The sequence below is a fragment of the Balaenoptera borealis genome (genome assembly GCF_965194805.1).
Source record: "Balaenoptera borealis genome assembly, chromosome: 2".
Classification (NCBI taxonomy): Eukaryota; Metazoa; Chordata; class Mammalia; order Artiodactyla; family Balaenopteridae; genus Balaenoptera; species Balaenoptera borealis.
Genome location: NC_138867.1, coordinates 18,152,778 through 18,178,256, shown reverse-complemented (window position 1 = coordinate 18,178,256; position 25,479 = coordinate 18,152,778). Strand labels below are relative to the sequence as shown.

The window sequence follows — 25,479 nt, the reverse complement described above, 5'->3', positions numbered from 1 at the left end:
TACTACAAAAACACAGTGTAGTGTAAGAATACCAGGTTACCTCTCCTGGATCTATAAATCAATTTATAAATGATTTTGAACCACTGGTTCCTCGTCTATATAACATAAAGGAAGAGAATGGCATAATCTTTTCCAGCTATGTGAGGTGATCTAAGTAGTTAACATTTTGAAATTTTCCCAATGTATTTTTACTGCCTAGTTGGTCATATTTACTCTGAAAATTGCTACCAATGGAGTAAGACATGAGGATAAATCTCATTGCTTCAAAGAAATATAAATGTTGCTGTAAGTAAAATGCATCACATAAATTTAACTTTTGGGGTACAACCTTGAAGAGACTCACAGCCAAAATATTAGCCTGAGTGCAAAGGATGTTCAGTTACTAAGGCTAATAAATAAGTTGGTTTAGTTTTGAATTTGAAAGCCTTTTCTTGGAAGATCGTGGTTATATTATTTAAATTATTTCTCTGTGGGTAAGCAACCGATAATGACAAATTCCAGCAGTATCCAGGTTCTAAACCTACTTTGGTGGTGTAAAATTAATGTTTGATTTTTGTGTGTAACTCTTGATAGTTATGTTAGTTATTTTGGGCTGTCATAATAAAATAGCATAAACTAGGTGGCTTAAACAACAGACATTTATTTCCTCACGGTTCTAACACCAAGATCAAGTTTCCAGCATGGTCAGTTTCTGGTGAGACTTCTCTTCCTGGCTTTCAGATGCTGCCTTCTTGGTGTGTCTTCCCATGGTGAGGAGTGAGTGGAAAGCAAGTTCTCTGGCATCTCTTCTTCTAAGGGCACTGATTTCATCATGAAAGCCCCACCTTCATGACCTCATCTAAGCCTAGTTATCTCCCAAAGGTCTCACCTTTAATTATCATCACATTTGCTTAAACATATGAGTTTTAGGGGACACACAATTCAGTCCATAATAGTAGTGCTTGTATATTTTCATGTTCACACTTCATACACTTTCAATTTTATTTTTGTCTCAGACAATTTGCCTTCACTCCCTGGGAAATACATCTTTATTTCTCAATGGAGTGTCTGTCTCACTACCTACTGGGAAGTTGGGTGTTACATGAACAAATTTTCCATGTGTATTTATATGTTTCACCTTGCTGCCTTTTCCCAACCTTTCAATCTGCTAATATTTTGCCTTATGTGTATGAGCTGCTATATATTTCATTTTTGTTATTCTATTTGAATCCTGCCAATTCCTAGACGTTTCCCCAATAATAAAATTTTAATGATTCAAAAGAATATTAGAGTTAAAGTGAAAAATATTAATAAAAACAATGTATATTCATTTCAGAAAATTAGTTATATTTTCCAAAATATCTTTTCAAAGAAGAGGATTTTTAAGTGTGTGTTCAGTTGAAAGAAGGAATTACTTTTTCAGTTATAAATATCATGAAAATTACATAATTTATAAGTAGATACTGACTTTCTAAAATGAACATCAAAATTTATTGAACACCATGTGTATCTTTATCCAGGCAACTTGAGAAATAATTAATCTTGATATTCATAGAAAATGGAAATCAATAACTAAAATGTGAGAAACATTAACTAGCATGTTGTAAATTCTGTAAATTCCATTGATGTTTTAAGGATTTAATCTAAGTCTTTGATTCTAAAGAGTAGCATCACTTAAAGTAATTTAGCCTAACTAAAGAATGACTTATGTAATATTCCAAGATTACAACCATGTAGAGAAGTATTAGGCAACTGGCCAAATCAGAGCCTAATAGATGACAATATATTTAGAATTTTTTCATTTAATCAAAAAATAAATTTTAATAACTAACAAATCATGATGGCCATCTACTCCTAATGTTCACATCTGCTTAAAGTTGCGTTTTAAATAATAGAGTCTGTCCATTATATTGCCAACAAATTTTCATGCAAGGTTGAACTATGTCATGTAATGGGATGAGGTGACATGGATTTTGATACTTGCCTTTCCTCTGTGACCTTGGGCATTCCAACTTAATAAAAAATAAATAAATAATTGACTTCAACCATCAAAGCACTGAGTCAGATGTCACAGGGATAGAAACCAAAAGGAAACACTGTCCTCGCACTGGAGGAGTACACAATTCCCTTGGGGACAAAAGTATGAAAAGTATACAAGTTTCTATAATTCAACGTAGGCTTTAAGTGCCTTTGAAGAGGGACTCTGGGAGGGATCACGCCAAGAAGTACTTTCCAGAACTTCTGCTGCCAGTGTCCTTGTCCTCACGGTGAGCCACAGCCACCCCTGCCTCTGCAGGAGACCCTCCAACACTAGCAGCTGTGCCCGGTCTCAGTTGCGGCACCTGGGATCTTTGTTGTCGTGTGCTGGATCTTTGTTGCGGCATGCAGGATCTTTGGTTGCAGCATGTGAACACTTAGTTGCGGCATGTGGGATCTAGTTCCCTGACCAGGGATTGAACCTGGGCCTCCTGCATTGGGGGAGCAGAGTCTTAGCCACTGGACCACCAGGGAAGTCCCTAGTGCTACTCCACTGGTGGTTGTGCTCCAGTTTCTTTCCCATTTACCTGATGGGCTTTGCAGTTATTTCCAGTCTTGGGCTACTTTGACTGTTTTGGTGATCAACAAAGGGACCCAAAGCAGACTTCTCTCCTTCGCCTGAACACTACAATGAGCCAGAGCCGTGGTACCAGCAGAGGCCTCTGGTGCCCATCCACCTCCTTGGAGAATCCAGACAAATTTGGATGAATCTCTTCTGGTTCTCAGATTTCTCATATTGGTTGATGATCCTGAGTTTTATTTGGCAGTATATATCAGCCATGTGGCTGACAAGGTCTTGGTGCTCTGGCCGGGTGTCAGGCCTGTGCCTCTGAGGTGGCAGAGCCGAGTTCGGGACATTGCTCCACCAGAGACCTCCCAGCTCCATGTAATATCAAACGGCAAGAGCTCTCCCAGAGATCTCCATCTCAATGCTAAGACCCAGCTCCACTCAATGACAGCAAGCTACAGTGCTGGACACCCTATGCCAAACAACTAGCAAGACAAGAACACAACCCCACCCGTTAGCAGAGAGGCTGCCTAAAATCATAATAAGGTCACAGACACCCCAAAACACACCACTGGACGCGGTCCTGCCCACCATAAAGACAAGATCCAGCCTCATCCACCAGAACACAGGCACTAGTCCCCTCCACCAGGAAACCTACACAACCCACTGAACCAACCTTAGTCACTGGGGACACACACCAAAAACAACAGGAACTATGAACCTGCAGCCTGTGAAAAGGAGACCCCAAAACAGTAAGTTAAGCAAAATGAGAAGACAGAGAAATAAGCAGCAGATGAAGGAGCAAGGTAAAAACACACCAGACCTAACAAATGAAGAGGAAATAGGCAGTCTACCTGGAAAAGAATTCAGAGTAATGATAGTAAAGATGATCCAAAATCTTGGAAATAGACTGGAGAAAATACAAGAAATGTTTAACAAGGGCCTAGAAGAACTAAAGAGCAAACAAAAAATGATGAACAACACAATAAATGAAATTAAAAATTCTCTAGAAGGAATCAATAGCAGAATAACTGAGGCAGAAGAACGGATAAGTGACCTGCCTGGAAGATAAAATAGTGGAAATAACTACTGCAGACTACTGCAGAGCAGAATAAGGAAAAAAGAATGAAAAGAACTGAGGACAGTCTCAGAGACCTCTGGGACAACGTTAAATGCACCAACATTCGAATTATAGGGGTCCCAGAAGAAGAAGAGAAAAAGAAAGGGACTGAGAAAATATTTGAAGAGATTATAGTTGTAAACTTCCCTCATATGGGAAAGGAAATAGTCACTCAAGTCCAGGAAGCACAGAGAGTCCCATACAAGATAAATCCAAGGAGAAACACGCCAAGACACATATTAATCAAACTATCAAATATTAAATACAAAGAAAAAATATTAAAAGCCTCAAGGGAAAAACAACAAATAACATACAAGGGAATTCCCATAAGGTTAACTGCTGATCTGTCAGCAGAAACTCTGCAAGCCAGAAGGGAGTGGCAGGACATACTTAAAGTGATGAAAGGGAAAAACCTACAACCAAGATTACTCTACCCAGCAGGGATCTCATTCAGATTTGACAGAAAAATTAAAACCTTTACAGACAAGCAAAAGCTGAGAGGATTCAGCACCACCAAACTAGCTTTACAACAAATGCTAAAGGAACTTCTCTAGGCAGGAAACACAAGGGAAGGAAAACCTACAATAGCACACCCAAAACAATTAAGAAGATGGTAATAGGAACATACATATTGATAATTACCTTAAGTGTAAATGGATGAAATGCTCCAACCAAAAGACATAGACTGGCTGAATGGATACAAAAACAAGACCCATAAATATGCTGTCTACAAGAGACCCACTTCAGGCAATAAAAATAAAGTTAAAAATGAGAAAAAAAAGTGACTTTGAAGAGATTTTTTAAAATCTGGAAACTAAAAGGAAGTAAATATTATAATGATGAGATAACATTCAAGGTGGGCTTTCAAATATGTGTACTATTTCAGAAGAGAAATGGAGAATTGGATGAGAGAGCAGTGCAGTCAGAGAAAAGAGCATGAAATCTTGGGAAAAATGTGTAAAAGTAAGAAACATCTTCAGAAAGAGCAAGTCATAAAGTGTTATTTTAGAGTGAGCAAATGTAGAGGAATGATAGTATATAAAGCCAGAAAAGTAGTTTAAAATCATATTATAGAGGAATTTAATTGAGAGAATTTAACTGATTAACTCTACAAATAATTTTTTGGGGCTACAATTCCAGAGACCATGTTACACACTAAAAATCCATACTTCACATTATAAGAAACACCAGGTCTTGAGACTATATAGAGTAAAGGAAAATAGGAACAAATGACATAATTACATAACAATATCTGAAACTACAATTATATGATTCTGAAGGTTGTGATAGACAGTTGCACAGTTCTAGAAAATACATGATATGAACTATGACTTCATCAGATAGATGAATGGAGAATTCCCTGAAGAAAAAAAAAAATGAGTTCAGAGGACAGAGGTGAAAGGAGGACAAAAGAGTATTACATGCATGTGAGAAAGTGTGTATGAAATGTAAGGCCAGTGTGGCTGCAGTACAGGGAGCCAGGTGTTCTCCAGTTGTAGGGGAAATAGGAAACACAAGACAGTCCCAGATGTTGCAGGGTTTTTAAAAGTCAGTTTGTTCTTTATCCTAAAAGTAATGGGTAATTATTTAAGTGAATAATAAGAGAAAATGTTGTTTTATTATTATCAGAACTAAAACACTCACTGTTGAGTGAAGAAAAGTTGGAGGGGCAAAAGGGTTGGAAGGAAGGAGATGAAAATGTTGCTACAGTGGACCAGTTGAGAGCTAATGATTGCTCCAAATAAGTGCTTTGGAGATAGATATCTGTACGAATTTAAGAAATATTTAAGATGTAAAATGGAAAGTACATTGTGGAGAATTAGAAATTAAAGGGACAGAGTTATCCAAGGTTACTCTTTGTCGCTGGATTGTGATATTTAATTGAATAATGGTTTTATTCACAGTGATAGAGAATTTAGGCAAGACTGGGAAATAAAATTCTTTAAAGGAGGGAGACTACAAACTCATTTTAAGTACCTATGGGGTTCCTTTGAAGTAGATGTCAAAGCAGTGATGCAGATTTACAATTTCAAAGAGTGAGGCTAGACTGGATTATTGATGTAGGAGCAGTAATGGGGCTTTGCTAGGGAGCAATGAAAAAGTAATAATGCACCCCAAAATACTGACCAAGTAGCATGGGATAAGACTGAAAGGAGATGAAGAAAGAATAAATGAGTGTTAAGAGAAAGCCTAGAGTGTGACATCACGGAACTGTTTTAAGAAAGAGGGCAGCAAATGCTGAGACAGCAAGTAAAAGGATATTGACCACTAGCTTTCCAGGTGGAGAAATCAATGAAGATTTTAGAAGTGTTATTTCAGAGAGGTTATGGAAAGAAAACAGATTTTTCTGCATTAAAGAGAGAAAGGTAGTGAGGAAATAGAGCCAGTGTTCAAAGGTAAATATTTTAAGAAATGGTTTGTACAGGTAGGTGACAGGGCCACAGTTGAAGAAGCATACAATTAAATTGAAGGATTTAAAAAAAAAATGGAATACTGAATATATTCAATGGAAAAATACAGTCGAAGAGAAATGGGATTATACTACATTTGGTACCTGGCATAAATCATTGATTTTTTCCTAATAGAAATGACAAGATAGAAAACTTTATTTCTTGAAAATTAATACAGCTAAGGTAAAATGATGACTTGAAGCTAAGTCCCTCTTGAAGGAGATAAGAAAAAAATGCAAGGGCTGATATAAACGTGTATAACTGAACTTTTGGACTTGAGGTACATTAATGGCAGAGAGATTGGAATAGAAAAATAAGGAAACTGATGTGATAGTTCTGAAAAGGTAGAATCTATTGCAACTGGTAAATGGTTTTACCAAGAAATTAGAGCTACTTATGGTGAACCAGAGGCAAATGTCCAGGATATAATTATTGGCTTTTGAAAGCATCTGAGGAAATGATTTACAGGAAGGATGAGGTATTTCCTCTACATTGCTAAGTCCAATGATCAGTTTCCTGACTTCATTTTGCTTGAGCTGGTAGCAACATTTAGTAAAGGTTATCAGTACCTTAAAATTCTTTATTCATTTGGCTTTAAGAAAACAAACACTCCTGATTTTGTCCAAAAGTACTGGAATTCTTTTTTGATTTCTTGGAAAAAATCTGGAGAGATCCAGGGATCAGTTCTTGGAATTCTTCATTTTACTGATTTTCTGCATGGTATTTTCCATTAAATAGCTTGAGGTGCTTTTGATAGGCTAGCAAGTCCTACATTTTTATCTCAGTCCTGAACTCTAATAATATATCTTTAACACTATTTGACTTCTTTGCTTGGATCTCAAGTAGGTCTTTTAAAATTAACAGGACCCAAACCCATATCCTAATTGGAGCTCCTCCAGTAAGAGCCTGCTAATCTTGCAATCTCCCTCCCTTAAATTAATAAGTACCCTACCCTTCTTGTTCTTCAGGCCATGATCTTGAAGTTGTTAGCCACACCTCACATCCATTCCATCAACATACGTTGTTGGCTCATTGTTCAGGATATATTCTATATCTGAACACTTCTCACTGTTGCTACTGCCACAAAGCGTCTTCCTTACTTCTCCTATTATTATTGTTCTTCAGACACACAAGATTCCATGCTCTTTTTGGTATAAATTAAGCATGCTTATATTTTAGAACCTTTAAATTGGCTAATCTGTCTGCTTGCAATACCCTTTTTCATCATATCTGCATAGCTTGCTCTCTCATCTTTAAGTCTCTACACAAATATATTTTTTAACAAAATTCTCCCTGAATACCATTATAAAAGAGATTATACCTCACTCCCACACTTTCCATAATTTTCCCATGCTTTATTTTTCCCCATGGTAGTGTACCATGCAGTGTACAGTTTAATTTTCACTAGTTTATTTATTTATTGGTTACTTCTGGCTTGAGCAGTACTATCCAATGGAACTTTCTGCATTATGGAAATACTCTGTATCTGGCCTTTCCAAATTGGAAGCTGCTACCACGTGTGAATTTTGATAACATGAAATATAGATAGAGTGACTAAGAAAATGGATCATGATTTTATTTAACTTACTTTAAGTTGTAATTTAAATAGCCACACATGGCCAGTGGCTATCATCTTAGACAGTGCAAAGCTAAAATGTTAAACTGTAATGGCAAGGATTGTTCTCTGTTTTCTCTACTTCTTTCATTATTCTGTATAGACTGTCTAAAGCACAGTAAGTGCCCAATACATACATGCGTTAATGAATGAATGAAAGTAGAAGTCCAGTAGTTAGTTGATAATATTAATTTTGGGTCATGGAAGACCAATAATTAATTAAGATCAAACTGGAAGTTCATTAAAGAGATTTTTTAAAATTTGAATTTAGAAAGAAAATAAAGAATAAGCAAACCGTGATATTTCAAAAAAGATATTTCAAGGAGAGATTTGCAATTTATAAAGATTTTGAGGAGAATGAAAAGCATGAAAATAACGTCCTTGAAATTTGAAAAAATGGTAGTCATAAGTAACCACAGATAGAGAAGAATCAGTGCTTTGGTGAAGGAATGTCAAGAAGCTAACCCAGGCTTCAAAGTTTAGGGTGGGGTTGGACTAGAGAGAGTTGGGTAAATTAGGCAAATTGGCACATTAGCCATTTATTAAAGACTAGAAGAAAAAGGTAAGTTATAACAGTGGAGAAATACTTTAGTCTGTATTTGTTTGTTTTTAGTTTAATAACAATTGACCAGTTGTTTTGTGACTGTTGGTACAAAAACAATGAGAGGTATTTTAAGAAGCAGAACATAATTGGTAGACTAGGCTCTTAGAGGAGATGCCTTTGGATTGACTCAGGTTAATACAGATTTTAATTGGAAAGAAAAAGATTCTCTGTCTCTGCTTCTCTCTCTTTCTTTCTCTCTCTCTCTCTCTCTCTGCTTCTCTCTCTCTCTCTCTGGAGGAAGAAAGGAAATGTTAGAGAAGAGATAAGCAGAAAGTTTAAGGTTAAGAAATGCCTTTTCAGTGTTTCCAAATCATAACAGAATGGAGGGAAAGTACTTAGTTAAGCAGAGGATAACACTGCTCTGGAAGATATGATAGGAATTAATAAAGTGTTGTTGAGCAACAATGCAGGTCCAGCTGAGGTTAGAAAACATGAACAAATCATGTTTTCGCGAATATTGCCAATCATATTTGACAGCTCTGGTGTTAGAAGACACAAAAAGGCAGGGAAAAACAAGAGAAGTTTTAACTCTGCAATTTCATATATAATGTTAAAAAATTCATCTGTGCCAAGATGACAAAGAATCAGGAATCCAATACATAGCAAGAAAGATAAATATGTTGTGATGATTGAACTTTCTGGAAGAGGTGGTGTATCATAATATAACATGCCTGAAAGACCTTCCCAAAGTGCTGCAGTGTAAAACAAGACTGATGATATAGCTACATTTATTCCTGTCCATTGACAGATTTAAACGTGGAAGTAAATTTAGCTATTGCACTTGTAACGTAATTACTTTAAATTAAAAAAAAAAAGTGAATACCCATAATAATACTGATGACAATAAGGTATTAACTTGCTAATATATATTTCACACTGTCTACAATGACATAGAATTTTTAGATAGTATCTATCTCTTCTATTATTAATTTTTTCAGGGCATTGAGAACAGTTCCTTATTCAGAGAACAAATTCCTTTCCTTAATCAGTGACTATAATTTAATTTCTCAGTACTAATTTTCACATATTAGAATGTAAACTTCACCGCTTAACCCCAGACTACATTCTGTGCACATTTGAGAGCATCTTCCTGGTGTTTGAACTCCTCTGCCTGTCCTGAGTGTGTGCATGCTGTCAGCTGCAGGACCTGGCTTAATCCTCCCTTTAGCTTTGGAGGGTTGTTCTGGCCGTTTATCATCCAGTCCTTCTGACTGTGACACTTAAGGCTAAGTTTAAGTTAAAAAATTCACTCAGGTAGTTTGTGGTAGCACCAAGATTAGCATCATGACTTCTGTACTGCTGTCTGATGTACTCTTTTTGAATTTCTCTGCATTCAAAATGGTAAATCTCAGCTTTCTGATTTGACATTTCAGACCACTCAGGAACTCTTCCCTACATAGATTGGTGCTTTTTACTTCCCAGCATCAAATTATCAGGCCAGTTTGAATGCTTTCTTCCTGGGTCTCATATGTTCTTCCTTCTTGGTTCACTAATTAATTTTGCTGCAACCCATCTGCAGTGGACTGAATGCTTCTGTCCTCTGTGCCGCCACACCCACAATTCATATGTTGAAATCCTAACCTTCATTGTCATGGTGTTAGGAGGTGGGGTCTTTGGGAGTTGATGAGAATTAGATGAAGTCATGAGGATGGAGTTCTCATGAATGGAATTAGGGTCCTTATAAAAGAAAAATGATAGAGATCCCGGGGCTCCTTCTGCCACATGAAGTTACAGTGTGAAGAGGGCTGTCAATGAGGAAATGGGTCCTCACCAGACACCAGATCTGTTGGTGTCTTGATATTGGACTTCCTAGCCTCCAGAACTGTGAGAAATAAAGGTTTGTTATTTATAAGCCACGCTGTTTACAGTATTTTTTTTTATAGGAACCTGAATGCATTTCAGTTAGCCAGCCCAAAGCAAGATCTTACTGATATATTTTTTAATGTTTGCATATCTGAAAATGTCTTTATTCCACCTTCACATTTGATTTGTGGTTTGGTTGGATGCCTGTTTTAAATTCTGTTAACTTTGTTAGTTGAAAACACTCTTTCCATACTCAGTGTTCTGGATGGGAGTTTGGTGCCCATCTTTATTGTCCCTGATTTATGACATGTTTATTTGATTTTATTTCCTACCATCTATTTAATTTTTTCCTCAAATTTTCAAAATCTTATTTAAATTTAAAAGGGCTTTTAATTTTATTGGTTTTGGTCACAGATGCCTTTTTTTTTTTTTTTTTTAATAGCTACTTTATTTATTTATTTATTTATTTGATTTTTGGCTGTGTTGGGTCTTCGGTTCATGCGAGGGCTTTCTCTAGTTGAGGCAAGTGGGGGCCACTCTTCACCGCGGTGCGGGGACCGCTCTTCATCGCGGTGCGCGGGCCTTTCACTATCGCGGCCCCTCCCGTCGCGGGGCACAGGCTCCAGACGCGCAGGCTCAGTAGTTGTGGCTCACGGGCCCAGCTGCTCCGTGGCATGTGGGATCTTCCCAGACCAGGGCTCGAACCCGTGTCCCCTGCATTAGCAGGCAGATTCTCAACCACTGCGCCACCAGGGAAGCCCACAGATGCCTTTTTTTAATAGGTGCAATTTCTTCTTGAAGAAGGCTTCCTTCATCAGTTGGTAAAAACAATATGTCTCTATGGTTGATTTAAATTAATTTCTGGGGAACCATGATGTCTAATGGCATTGCCACTTTTGCTGACTGGAATTTTGTTTTTAATTACTTGGACAGTTCTGGGTAGACAAAAAGAGTCTGGCAAAAGATAATTAAGAAATAGATACCTAGAAACTAATTAGATGTTGGTAAATTCCTCATCCTTTCTATACATTGGTTTAATTTCTATATGTATTCTCTACACTCTCTTGGTCCTTTCAGGCTGCTGTAACAAAATACCATAGACTGGGTGGCATATAAAAAACATAAACTTATTTCTCACAGTTCTGGAAGCTGGAAATCCAAGATCCAAGTGCCAGCATGGTCAAGTTCTGGTAAGGGCGCTCTTCCAAGTGGCAGACTGCTGACTTCTTGTATCCTCACAGGGTGAACAGCAGAGAGCAGTAACCTCTCTGGTGGCTCCTATAAAGCCATTAACCCTGTCACCTCCCAAAGGCCCCACCTCCTGACACCATCACACTGTGGGGGTGGGGTTTCAGCATATGAATTTAGGAGGAACAATAACCCACACATGAAAGAGAGAGCAAGGAGAAAAAAAAGGAGAAAGAGATTTCTGGACGTTGGAAAAGATCAGTAAAGAAAAATGAGAACCATAGATTTTGAATATATTTATTTTTCTATAACTAGACTCTGTGCAATCACTGCTTCATTCTAGAAAAACTTGTTTGATTAGTCGTTTTGTCATAAAACTTTTGAGTCCTGTTTATAGCAACTCATTCTGTTATATCTATCCTCTAATACAACTCTATTTATACAAATGAGACCTTTGTTTGCTGTATTGCCTTGGGCTTACCTTCAAATGTTCTCATTCTTTATAATTTTGTTTCAAAAATTTCATACCTTATGTTTCAAAGGGGAAGTTGCAGGCTGTGAAGCTGTATTCTGATTTATGATTTATATTTTATTGCTTTGTTATCTATCTATCCCTCAAAAGTAAAAACATGCTATATAATTGTGAGAGTGTGTACATGGATGTGTTTAATTTTGGTGCTGTATGTTTCCTATAGCACCCAAATTAAACACACACATTGTTAGAAAATATTTTAAAAAGAAATAATATAATTATATGACATCCTTTAGATTTCCAGAAACTCACAATTCTTCTGGAATGATTATGAGTTTATTTGCAAAAATTACTTTTATAATTTCACTTGCTGCTCAAGGAAATTTTGGTTATTGGCCTTATTAATATATATATTTTTTTCTATCAGAAAAAATGAGATTAATGAAATGTAATGATTTGCTAGCTTGGTGTTGGAAAGTTCTGTTTGTCCCATTAGAAGAGAGAAGTTACACATTTACAACAAGATAGTAAAATGATATCATGTAATATTTTGTGAAATCTTACATTTTTAAATGACTGTCCAGGAAATATGTCCTGGTTATTTTCCATTTACTGCTACATTTCTTTCCCTGGCCCTGAGGTCAGTCCAGGAGGCTGACCTTAACAGAATCATTATCTAAGTCTCCATTGTCATCTTGCTTTCAGTGGGCTTGGGAGGAGAGACAGTTTGGGTCCATGTTCTTGCTCTGACCTCAGTCAGCACTATTCTACACACAATGTCCATTATTCAATAAAAAGTGACAAAAAACAATATCAAGCAACTAGATAAACACATAACATTTTCTGTAGTTTAAGAATCATCTTTTGGCTTACAAGATTTTCAAATGTAGGGGATTTTAAATGCCTACTCCGTTCTTCATTACCTGCTGAGTTATCCATGACCTAAATATATGCCTCATCCTTATATTTTTACCGTTAGACTCATATGCCTCCTTCAGGGGTGATGCATTCTACTCAATAATGACAGATAATGATATAAAATTTAAGCAAATAGTAATGTTATAAATGGACCTTAATCATTTCAAATCTTATGTTTCTCACTCAGAAAGGGCCAAGCTTTCCAAAATAGTAGTGGACCAGATGGAAGAAATGTAATATTCAAAGGCAAATCTATATATGTTACTTCAGATATATCAAGTAAAGGTAAAAATGGATATTTGTTTCTAAAGAGAGATAAAAGACCTTGCTAATTTTCATTAAGTACTTAGTCTTAATGAATTTCACTTAAATCCTAAGTAATTTTTAAATAGATCTTTATTGGAGTATAATTGCTTCACAATACTGTGTTAGTTTCTGCTGTACAACAAAGTGAATCAGCCATATGCATACATATATCCCCATATCCCTCTTGAGCCTCCCTCCCATCCTCCCTATCCCACCCCTGTAGGTCATCGCAAAGCACCGAGCTGATCTCCCTGTGCTGTGCTGCTTCTTCCCACTAGCTAACTGTTTTACATTTGGTAATGTATGTATGTCAATGCTACTCTCAGTTCGCCCCAGCTTTCCCTTCCCACCCAATATCCTCAAGTCCATTCTCTATGTCTACATCTTTATTCCTGCCCTGCCACTAGGTTCATCAGTACCATTTTTTTTTTTTTTAGATTGCATATATGGAATCTATTCCATATATATGCGTTAGCATACGTATTTGTTTTTCTTTTTCTGACTTACTTCACTCTGTATGACAGACTCTAGGTCCATCCACCTCACTACAAATAACTCAGTTTCGTTTCTTTTTATGACTGAGTAATATTCCATTGTATGTAGGTGCCACATCTTCTTTATCCATCTAGGTTAGTTCTATGTCCTGGTTATTGTAAATAGTGCTGCAGTGAACACTGTGGTACATGTCTCTTTTTTGAATTATGCTTTTCTCAGGGTATATGCCCAGTAGTGGGATTGCTGGGTCATATGGTAGTTCTAGTTTTAGTTTTTTAAGGAACCTCCACACTGTTCTCCATAGTTGTATCAACGTACATTCCCACCAACAGTGCAGGAGGGTTCCCTTTTCACCACACCCTTTCCAGCATTTATTGTTTCTAGATTTTTTGATAATGGCCATTCTGACCGGTGTGAGGTATCACCTCACTGTAGTTTTGACTTGCATTTCTCTAATAATTAGTGATGTTGAGCATCTTTTTGTGTGCCTCTTGGCCATCTGTATGTCTTCTGGGACCTAATTAAACTTAAAAGCTTTTGCACAGCAAAGGAAACCATAAATAAGATGAAAAGACAACCCTCAGAATGGGAGAAAATGTTTGCCAGTGAAACAATAGATAAAGGATCAATCTCCGAAATATACAAACAGCTCGTGCAGCTCAATATCAAAAAAAACAAACAATCCAATTAAAAAATGGGCGGAAGACGTAAATAGACATTTCACCAGAGACATAAGTAATTTTTTGATTGACTTGAATGCCAGCTTTATATTCAGAGTGGTCAAGTTCAAATAATTTTTGGGAGAACTGAGCACACATGCAACAAAATGTGAGGACATTAATCGAAATTTAAGGACTATAAACTTTCCAAATAACTCTAACATAAAATCAGTGAAAAAATTTAAGCAATATATAATAGTGACATAACTGTTGCTTCAGTCTTCTTGTAAATTAAATATAAATAACACCGATAAGTAAATTTTCTTATATGGGTTTAATAAAAAATGGTTCTTGAAATTTAAGAGAAAAATTAAGTACAAAATTACATTGGAGTCAAAGTACATTTTATTGTTGTTGTTGTGATAACAGTTGCTAATTTTCAACAATACAGGAATTGTTGCCTAACTATAGTTTTCTTTGTTCCAAATAGATTTTTCAAAGCAAAAATATGACATAAATTTTGCCCATAAGATGATTAGACAAAACTGGCATTGGGATGGAAAATCATGTGTTTCAAGACCCTTCACACCAAGAGATATTTAGGCATTATTACTTAGATTAATTGAGCTTTTATTAAAGCTAATTTTCTAGTATTCACACTTCAAAATACAGATGGAAATAAAATATATAGTTCTCAATTTGGCAGGAGTGTACTATACAATTTATAATAAAGTTGATTTATATTAATTGCTAGAAAATTTATGGGCAACAGATTTATTTTAATGGAGTCATTTATTGTCCTAATTTGTTTTATTGATATTAGGATCCGGACATCTTGCTGTTTTAAAAGGATACTCAAGCACAGGGAGATCAGCTCCGTGCTTTGTGACCACCTAGAGGGGTGGGATAGGGACGGGGGAAGGGAGAGGCAAGAGGGAGGGCATCTGGGGCTATATGTATATGTATAGCTGATTCACTTTGATATACAGCAGAAACTAACACAACACTGTAAAGGAATTATACTCCAATAAAGCTGTTAAAAAAAAAAAGTTAACAAACAGCAAATTAAAAATGGATGATTTTTTTAATCCATTTACAATTAATTAAATAGTACATTTTGTTTTCTTTTCTTTTTTCTCCTTATGATTGTTGTTTTTCATTGTCGCCCCTATGTCCTTATGCTAATAAATAAAGTTGGTTTCTGCTAAATACAGTATTGAAAATCAAGAAGGAAATACACTATTCTCTTATTCTCCTTTAATTTGAAAATATGTGTATTGGCACCACTATATTGCTTTCAGTTAACGTTAATTTGTGTGTACTTTACATTTTTTATCAGTCTTGCTAAGGGTTTCTCTTAGTTTCCTGTTGCTGCTGTAACAAATTAACACAATCTTAGTGACTTAAAACACCACAAATTTATTATTTTACAGTTCTGGAGATCACAGTTCAAAATAGGTCTAACTAAGCTACAGTTAAAATGTTTACAGGACCCCATTCCTTCTGCACATTCTGGGAATCCATTTTCTTGCCTTTCTCAGCTTCTAGAGGCTCTCCCCAATCCTCAGCTACTGGCCCCCTTCCATACTTACAGCCTGAAATGAAATCATTCTCACTTTGCTTCCACTGTCACATCTCCTTTTCTGACTCCGACACTTCTGCTTCCCTCGTCTACTCTTTTTCAAAATAAGGACCTTTGTGATTACACTGGCTCACCAGGGTAATTCAGGAAACGCTATGGAGATCCTAACTTAACTGCATCTGCAATGTCTCTTTGCCATGTAAGGGAACATATTCCCAGGTTCTGGGAAATAACACTTTTACAACTTGGGAGGGGGTATTATTCTACTACTACAGAGTTTATCAATTTTATTAAACTTTCAAAGATTAAAGCTTATGGCTTTGTTATTTTTCTCTATTTTATATCTTTGATCTTTGTTCTCATCATTCTACTTTTTATCCTTCTTCTTCCTCTGGGTTTTAAATTTTCCTTTTTCCTTTTTAGAATCTTGAGATGGAGGCTTAGCTTATTGATTTTTTAAACTTTCATATTTAAATGATAAAGTATATCCAAAGACTGTTTTGCCTCAATCATATAAGTTTTGATAAGGGAAATTTCTATTTCCATACTGTCAATAATATATTTTAAATTCCCATTGCATTTTTTTAAAGAAGTGTTAATTTAGACACGTACTGCTAATTCTCAAACACATAAGATTATCTCATTATTCTTCGCGAAAACACTTATTCATTTATGTATGTTCACAGAACATATGATCCTTTGTGACTTATTGAGACTTGTTTTATAGCCCCAAAGACTATGTATTTTAGCTGCCAGATGTAGTATTCTATAAATTTCTGTTAGGTAAGTTAGATAATAATATAGTTTAAAACTTTTATATCTAGAACAGATATAGCAGAGGAGAAGGGGTTGAGAGGTGGGCAAAATGGGTAAAAGGGATCGACTCTGTGGTGATGGATGATAACTACACTTTTGATGATGATCCCGTTGTGTATTGAATTACAGTGTTGCACACCGGAAACTTTTATAATGGTATACATCAATTTTACTTCAATAAAAAATAAAGCTTTTATAGCATTACTGATTTTTTTGTTTTTAATTATGAGAAAATCCTATTTGAAATAGCTGTGGTTCATTGTATATTTTTCTGTAGCTCCTGTTAATTCTGTCAATGTTTTAAATGTATGTTGCTTTGTGTTATTACTGGTTATTTTCTAAATTCAGCTTTTTAATCTTTCACTTTTCAAAGTGACTTAAATTATGCCCATTAGCCATTATTGTAAGTAAAATACCATGTATTGTTGTTTTGTCCTTTGTACTTTAGTTGTCACTCATTCTCCTTCTATTATGTGTTATGTATCCACAGTGTAGTTTTTTCTTTAAAGAGTTAGTAACTATTTAATATATTTTATAAATATTATTTTATAGTTAAATTCACAATTTCCCTTTCCGGTGATCTTCATTTCTTCCTGCAGAAACGTACATCAGTAAATTTGTGCTCATTTTTGTTTGTTTGTTTTGGTTTGGTTTGGTTTTCTTTGTCTTATCTGAAGCGCTATCAACAGTATTCCTTGCAGTCTGGTTCAGCTAGCAACAAATTCTGCCTGTTCTTGTTTATTTGAAAATTTCATTATTTAACCTTAATTTGGGGACAAAATTATTAGTAGATATAAAATTTGGGGGTTACACATTTTTCCTATAATTTCATTAAATATATGATTTTATTATCTCTGGCTTCACTTGTTTCTGATGATGTTAGCTCTCATTCTTCTTATTGTTGTGCCAGAATATAATGTATCTTTTTATTTTCTGGTTAAATATTATTTTCATTTATGATGCTTGACTATGATGTGACTTTCTTTGAATGTATTCTATTTGTGTCTTGCAGAATTTTTTAAAAATAAGTTTTTGTTTTTAGAAAAGATTTTAGATTTATAGAAAAATTGAAAGGGTAATACAGAGAGTTCCCATATACCCAGCCCCGAGTTACATTCTGCACCCATCCTGGATTCCCCTGACCTCTTAAATGATTTTTTTAAATTTGTTTATATTAATATTTACTATTTGAGCTGTAAAGCTCTATGGAATTTTACAAATGCTTAGTGTCATGTATCTGCAATGAAAGTATACAGCATTGTTTTGAAACGCTGAACATATTCCCTGTGTTTCATCATCATTTCTAGCCCTTCTTTAATCTACTGGCCATTCCTGATTTACCATGCCTATAGGTTCTGTCATTTCCAGATGTCATATAAGTAGAATAATTCAGTATGTAGACTTTTGCTACTGGCTTCTTTCATTTTACCCTATACATTTAATATTCATCCATATCCTTTCATGGCATTTTAGTTCATTTATTTTTCTTCATTGAATAATATTGCACTGTTTGAATGTACCACACTTTGTTTATCCATTCATCTATTTCTCTCTTGATTGTCTTTGTCCCTTGTGAAATACCAGTTGACTGCATTTCTGTGCATCTCCTTCTGGGCTGTTTATATGGTTTAATTGATCTATGTGTCTATTCTTGAGCCAATATCATACTCTCTTGATTACTGTAGCTTTATAGTAATTCTTGAAATCAGGAATTGTTAGCACTACAGCTATGCTGTTAATCTTCTATTATTATTTTGGCTCTTTTAGGTCTTTCTCCTTTCCACATTAACTTGATATTAGTGTGTCAATATCAAGAAAATAGCTCACTGGAATTTTGATTGGAATTGCATGGAATATATAGATACAGTTAAGAAGAATAAACATCTTAATAATATTGATTTTTCCAGTCAGTATACACAGAATAACTCTTGATTTATTTAATCTTTGGTTTCTTTTATCAGCATTTTATACTTTTGCACATATAGTTCCTGTACATATTTTGTTAGATTTATATTTAAGTACTTCATTTTTATGGTACAATATACATGGTATGTTTTTTTTTGTTTTTAATATTAACTAGAAATTTATTTTATTTATTTATTTTATTTATTTTTGGCTGTGGTGGGTTTTTGTTTCTGTGCGAGGGCTTTCTCTAGTTGCGGCAAGCGGGGGCCACTCTTCATCGCGGTGCGCGGGCCTCTCACTATCGCGGCCTCTCTTGTTGCAGGGCACAGGCTCCAGACGCGCAGGCTCAGTAGTTGTGGCTCACGGGCCCAGTTGCTCCGCGGCACGTGGGATCTTCCCAGACCAGGGCTCGAACCCGTGTCCCCTGCATTGGCAGGCAGATTCTCAACCACTGCACCACCAGGGAAGCCCAACATGGTATGTTTTAATTTCAAATTTCATTGACTTATTAAATGTATGTGTGTTTATATTTATATGTACGGTATATATACAAAATACATATATATGTATGTATAGCATATACACAAGAATATATACTAAACCATGAATCCTGTGACCTTGTTATAGTCCTTTATTATTTCCATAATTTTCCAAAATTATATTTTTCTGCAGAGACAATCATGTCATCTGCAAGTATAGACAGCTTTATTTAATCCTTTCCAAGCCAAATACTTTCTCTTTTTTTTTCTTTCTTGTTTTAATGTACTAGCTAAAAATCTCAGTAAAACGGAGAATAGGAAGAGTAAAAGAGAATATCTTTCCTTTTTTCTAGATTTTAGTGAGAAAGTTTTCAACTTCTTAACATGATATATAAATATTTTTATTTCACGTAATGCTTGTGTCTGGTTTTGGTATTATGGTAATGCTGACCTCATAGAATGAGTTTCCTCAGCTTCTGTTTTCTGGAAGGGATTGTGGTAATTGGCACCATTTCTTTTGATTTGGTAAAATTCACCGGTGACTATCTGAACTGAAGGTTTCTTTTTTGGAAGGTTTTTGATTATTGATACAATTTTTTTTTAATAGATATGGGCCTGATCAGATGACCTGTCTCTCCTTGTGTAAGTTTTAAGCATTTGTGTCTGTGAAGAAATCATTCTGTTTCATCTAAATTATAGAGTTCTGCTTGTTGTTCTTTACTGCCTTTTTAACATTCATGAAACAGGTCAGGATGACGTCTCTTTAATTTCTGATATTGGTAATTATTTTTTCTTTTCTTTTCTTTTTCTGTTAACCTGGCTAGAGGTTTATCAGTTTTGCTGGTCTTTTCAAAGAAGTTTTTGGTTTCATTGATTTTCTCTACTAAAGTTTTCAGTTTCAATAACTTATGCTCACATATGTATTATTTCTTTTTACTTTCTGCTTACACTAATATTAAATTGTTCTTCATTCTCTAGTTTCCTGAGGTGGAGCTCAGATTACTGATTATAGATCTTTCTTCTTTCTGAATATATGCACTTAATTTTCCTCTCAGCACTGCTTTCTCTGTATCTACAATTTTTTTTAAATTTTTAATTCTATATTATTGCTTTTTAAAATTCCTCTTGAGACTCTTCTCTGTGAACCACATGAGCTTGAGAAAAATGTATATTTTATTGTTGTTGAGTGGAGTATTCTATAAATGCCAATTATATTAGTTTGATTGCTATTACTGTCCAGGTCAAGTCTATCCTTACTGATTCTGTACCTACTTGATCTATCAGTTTTTGCTTCACATATATTGAAAGCTTGATGTCAGATTCCACAACTTTAGGATTTTTATGTCTTTTTGGAGAATTGATACTTTTATTAATATGTAATGTCCCACCTTTTCCTTGGTATTTTTAATTAAAAAAAATTTTTTTTTAACATCTTTATTGGAGTATAATTGCTCTACAATGTTGTTTTAGTTTCTGCTGTATAACAAAGTGAATCAGCTACATGTATACATATATCCCCATATCTCCTCCCTCTTGCATCTCCCTCCCACCCTCCCTATCCCACCCCTCTAGGTGGTCACAAAGCACCGAGCTGATCTCCCTGTGCTATGCGGCTGCTTCCCACCAGCTATCTATTTTACATTTGGTAGTGTCTATATGTCAATGACACTCTCTCACTTCGTCTCAGCTTACCCCCACTGGAATGGTTTTGACCCAGAAAGAATGTCACCTATAAACAGTCTCAGTGTGAAACAAGATAGAGAACAACCCCTCAGGGAGCTCACTGTAAGGCTGGAGGCAAGGCCCCTCCTACACTTTTCTTCACTCCCACATGGAGCAAAAGACTCAGTTATGTGTTTAGTCCAAATCTTGTAAAGCAGCACTGGCTGTAGGGGCTAACCCTGCCCTTTGTTTCCAGGTGTCCCAAGCTGATTCTTAAATCAGCCTTGTTGAAATTAATATGCCTACTCCAAAGTTTTTAGTTTAGTATTAACTTAATATGCCTTTCTTATTCTCTTTACATTTTTTGAATTATTGGAATTTATTTTTAGAATAGTTTTGAGCTTGCAGAAAACTTGAGCAGCATGTTCAGAGTTCCCATATACTCCCCCTCCCACTCCTTCCCTTGCCCTCATTATTAACATCTTGCCTTGGTGTGGTAAGCACGTTAAAATTGAACCTACATTGATACATTGTTATAAAATAAAGTCAGTTATTTTAAGGGCTCACATTCTTTGTGATCTACAGTTCTGTGGGTTTTGTCAAAGGCATGATGTTATGTACCCACCATTACCACCACATCATGTGGAATAGTTTTACTGCCCTAAAAATCCTGTCTGCTCTAGCTGTTCATCCTTCCCTCCTCCCCTCCCCAATCCCTGGCAGATTGTTCTTTTTTTCACTGTGAATATGATAAATTCCAGATTTTCTCCAAATATATTATGGCAGATTATACTCCAACACATGGAAGGGAAGTATTATCACAGTAGTTTTTTTTCAAATATAATCAGACTGGGTTTATGCCTCTCCTACAAAGATTGATAATAATAAAGTATATTGTCTCTAACACTTGTTCACCTGAGTTTGGATTATATAAGAACTACTGAAATAGGCCACCAATCTTCCAACTCTTGTGCTAGAAAGAGCCTCTTTTTTTTTTTTTTTTTTGTCTAAACCATACTAGCCTCTAATGAATTCAGCCAATTAAAGGAACTAAAGGTTTCTTTTCTCATTGTTCCTATGATCTATATACTCTGTGTGCCTACAAGATGCCAGTATTAAGAGTTCATTCCTTGCATATTCTCTGTCCATCACCACTGCCCTATGCTATGAGGAAGTGCTTCTTCTCCACCCCTCACTTGGGTTACAGAAGGATTAGTCTGTATAACCACTTACTCTAGGCTAAGTGAGGTCTTTGAGTGCCTCATAAGGCCTCTTTAGCCATAGTTCTTGATGCTCTGGACTTATTGGCATGTTCATAGGAGTTTTTGTGGAAATGTAGTTACCTGGAAGTGCTGAGGTGTTTGTTCGCTTGTTTGAAACTTGAGTAACGTAAACACCTTGTTCTTCTGCTTAATCCCCAAGGATTGACATGGGGATGGTTCAATTTCTCCTTTTAGTATATTCAGTAGACTAATGCAGCAATGTGCTGTGTTCTCCTTCAATAGTCCTTGTTGCTCCCATTTACTACCCACATGGTAAGAAAGCTGTCCTACATGTTTATCTCAAACTTACATGGAGAAATTTGAGAAGAGTCAATTAGTAGAACCATCCATAATGTCAACTACTCGTAAGGGTCTATAGAGGCAAACATAGATACATATATCCATGTCTGTCTGTCTATCTATCTATCTATCTATCTATATCTCCTCTGGAAATTTTTTTCCGTGATACATTAGTTGGTGGGAACGAATTTTTCATAGAATATGTAAAGGCCATTTCATAGAATATGTAAAGGCCATTTCATAGAATATGTAAAGGCCATATATACAAACACATGTTTGTATATATTTCATAATTTTCTATGTATATGCAGATAGAAATCTACACACCAAAGTTCTACTTCATTTATGTAGTTATTAAGGTTATTTTTATAATGAAATGTTAAGATTTCAAAGAATTTTTATCTCCTAATTTTCTCCCAAATATTAATTGAATTACATAGGGGAACATGTAATCTAAATTCCTAAATAGTTATATCAATATTGATGCTAATTTTCAACGCTTTTTTCATCAAGTGTATATATTAATAAGATGTGTGAAATTTTTTAATTCTAGTAATAGCTTTAGGTATAGATATTTTTTTTTGATTTGTATGTGTGTGGTGTGTTTTATTATATATTAGTCTCTTAAATCAAATAGAAAACAAAAAGTGGAGCTACAAACCAAAGTTACAACAGGATTAGCTTTTCTCATCGCCCGTCTATCTACTTTTGTCAGAGGTCTTTATTTCTTCATAAGGCTTTGAGCTACTGTGCAGGGTCCTTGGCTCCAACCTGAAGAACTCCCTGTGGCAGGCGGGTCTGGTGGTTAAGAACTCTTGATTAACTGGGAATGTCTTGATTTCTCCCTCATTTTCGAAGGAAAGTTTTGCTAGATATAGGATTCTTGGTTGATGGTTTCTTTCCTTCAACACTTGAAGTACATTGAGCCATGCCATCTGGCCTCCGAGGCTCCTGATGAGAAATCTGCTCTTGACCTTCCTGGCAAATCTTCTCTCAGCTTCATAGAACTTTCATAATGTACCTTATCGTGTCTTATGCAGCAGAACATTTTGTATAGTATCGTGAAGTCAGTTAAGTTGTAACATTATTTTGAGACCAGAATTTAAGGAAAAGGAATTGAATATTTCAAGTGTAGACATTATGAGGTCTTTAAAATTATTACAGATTTTCAAACTAGAAATAAAAAGGCCACTGGAAGTATCCTACAGATTTTAATTTATAACAAAGTGAATACCAATATCTAATAACACACGTAAAGAAAAATTTCTTTGGGATCCTTTTTCCTAAGTGTAAAGGGGCCTTGAACTCAAGAAGTGAGAAAACCCCTGTGGTTTACCCCCAGCTGTGATGCGTCCATTTCTTGCTCTGACCTCAGAGTGCACCACTGTGATGTACTTCACAGAGCCCTGTAACAGGGGCAGCTGGGCTCAGGTTTTTGGTCCTTAGAGCCCAGGAAGCTGCTTTTGGTGACCTGACGGCCTTGGACCTACAGTTAGCTTGTTTTTTCCTTGTTTCTGCCATTTTGTTGATTTATTTTTCTCTTTTCTCTACTCTTTTTTATCTTTCTCATTTTTCTTTCTTCTTTGCCTTTTTCTCATTTTTCTCTCTTTATCATTTCTTTTAGTTTTAAATTTTTTCTTCTCAATTTTTTGGTGTTTCTTTTCCATTTCTTCTGCTTTCTTTTCTTCCTTTGTTCTTTTTCTCATTTGTATCTTAATTTTAGTTAGTATTTCTAGATTAGTACAGTTAGCATAGTCAGTACTGTTGGTATAGTTAGCATAGCTGGTGTAGTTAATACTTGATTAGCATAGTTAGTGTAGTTAGTGCTAGTTAGCACTGTTGGTACAGTTAGCGTAGTTAGCGCTGTTAGTAGAGACAGCACACTTAGCACTGTTAGTACAGTTAGCATTGTTAGTGTAGTTAGCGTTGCTAGGTAGTGCTGTCAGTCAGTGTAGTTAACAGGTCACCATGATGCAGGGCCTCACAGCCAACTCTGCTGACAAGGAGGCTCATATTGATGGCTTTGAGATCCTCCGCACCATTGGTGAAGGCACCTTCAGTAAAGTAAAGTTGGCGCGGCACATTCTGACCGGGACACAGGTGGCTCTCAAGGTGATTAAGAAAAGGCATCAGAGCGTCGCAAGTGTCCAGGCAGTTTTCCGGGAAGTGTGCAGTATGAAGCTCCTGAATCACCCCAATATTGTAAAACTGCTGGGGGCGATTAACACAGAGGAGGCATTTATTCTGGTGATGGAGTACCTCAGTGGGGGGGACATGTGCCACTATTTGAAGATCCATGACCGTATGACAGAGGCGGAGGCCCGAGGCCCGTTCCGGCAGCTGCTCTCCGCCCTGCAGCACTGCCACCAGAGGGGCATCGTGCATCGGGACCTGAAGCCAGAGAACATCCTCTTTGATTCCAACATGAATATCAAACTTACAGACTTTGGCTTCAGCAACAAGTGTGATGACTCTGGACAAATGGACACAATCTGTGGCACACCCCCTTACTTTGCCCCGGAAATCTTCCTGGGGCAGAGCTACGGCCCTGCGGTGGACGTGTGGAGCCTGGGAGTAGTGCTCTACGCCATGGTAACTGGGTGCCAGCCCTTTTGGGGAAAAGACTACCAGGAGCTGCGGAAGCAAGTCCTAAAAGGGAAATACCACATCCCACCTTATCTGTCTTTGGAGATAAGGGATCTATTACAAAAAATGATTGCCCTCAACCCCAGTGACAGAGGCACCTTACCTGACCTCATGAGTCATGCTTGGTTAAACATGGGCCAGAAGGAGCCACTCCAGCCACCCTGTGAAGAGGACCTGAAGGTGACAACGGTGACGACTCCGGGCTTGACTTGCGACCAGATCCAGGATGCTGGAACAGGCAGTGTGAGCGCCAAGAAACCCCAGGTAGGGGCCTCCATCGTAACTGTGAGGCCCTTCTGTCGCGGGGACCTCAGCGGCAGTGAACTTGAGCCTTCTCAAAGCCCTGTGGTGTCCCCCCTGAAAAGCAGGTGGCTCTACCAGGGAGAAAACGTGCAGCTGCAGGAAGACCAGCAGGCGGGGCAGAAGACCGGTGAGTCTGCCTGTCCCCCACCCAGCCTGGAGGCGAGGACTGCCACCCCCAGCCCAGCCCCCCAGTGTGGCACTGGGACATCCCCCTCTACCAGCAGCAGGATTGGAGCCCCAGAGGGAACCAGCTGCCCCCCGGGTGTGTCCAACACTGGAGGGTCCTCCCACACTGGGCAGCCTGAGAGTGTGTCCTCATCCACTCCCTCTGGCCACAGCCAGAAAAAGCAAGGGGTGGCTAGGAGAATCT

General features: G+C 36.7%; 1 long non-coding RNA gene across 3 annotated transcripts in view; it reads left to right on the top strand.

Moving 5' to 3' along the window:
- LOC309623718 overlaps positions 1-25,479 on the top strand; it is a 929,788-nt gene that overhangs the window by 817,294 nt on the left and 87,015 nt on the right. For 2 of the 3 annotated variants that reach the window (XR_014241493.1, XR_014241494.1), the window contains exon 19: positions 18,780-18,934. This is a non-coding gene — a long non-coding RNA (uncharacterized lncRNA). Of the gene's footprint in view, positions 1-720; positions 1,237-18,779; positions 18,935-25,479 lie in introns of those variants that run through there. The other variant, XR_014241495.1, reaches the window with a different exon arrangement.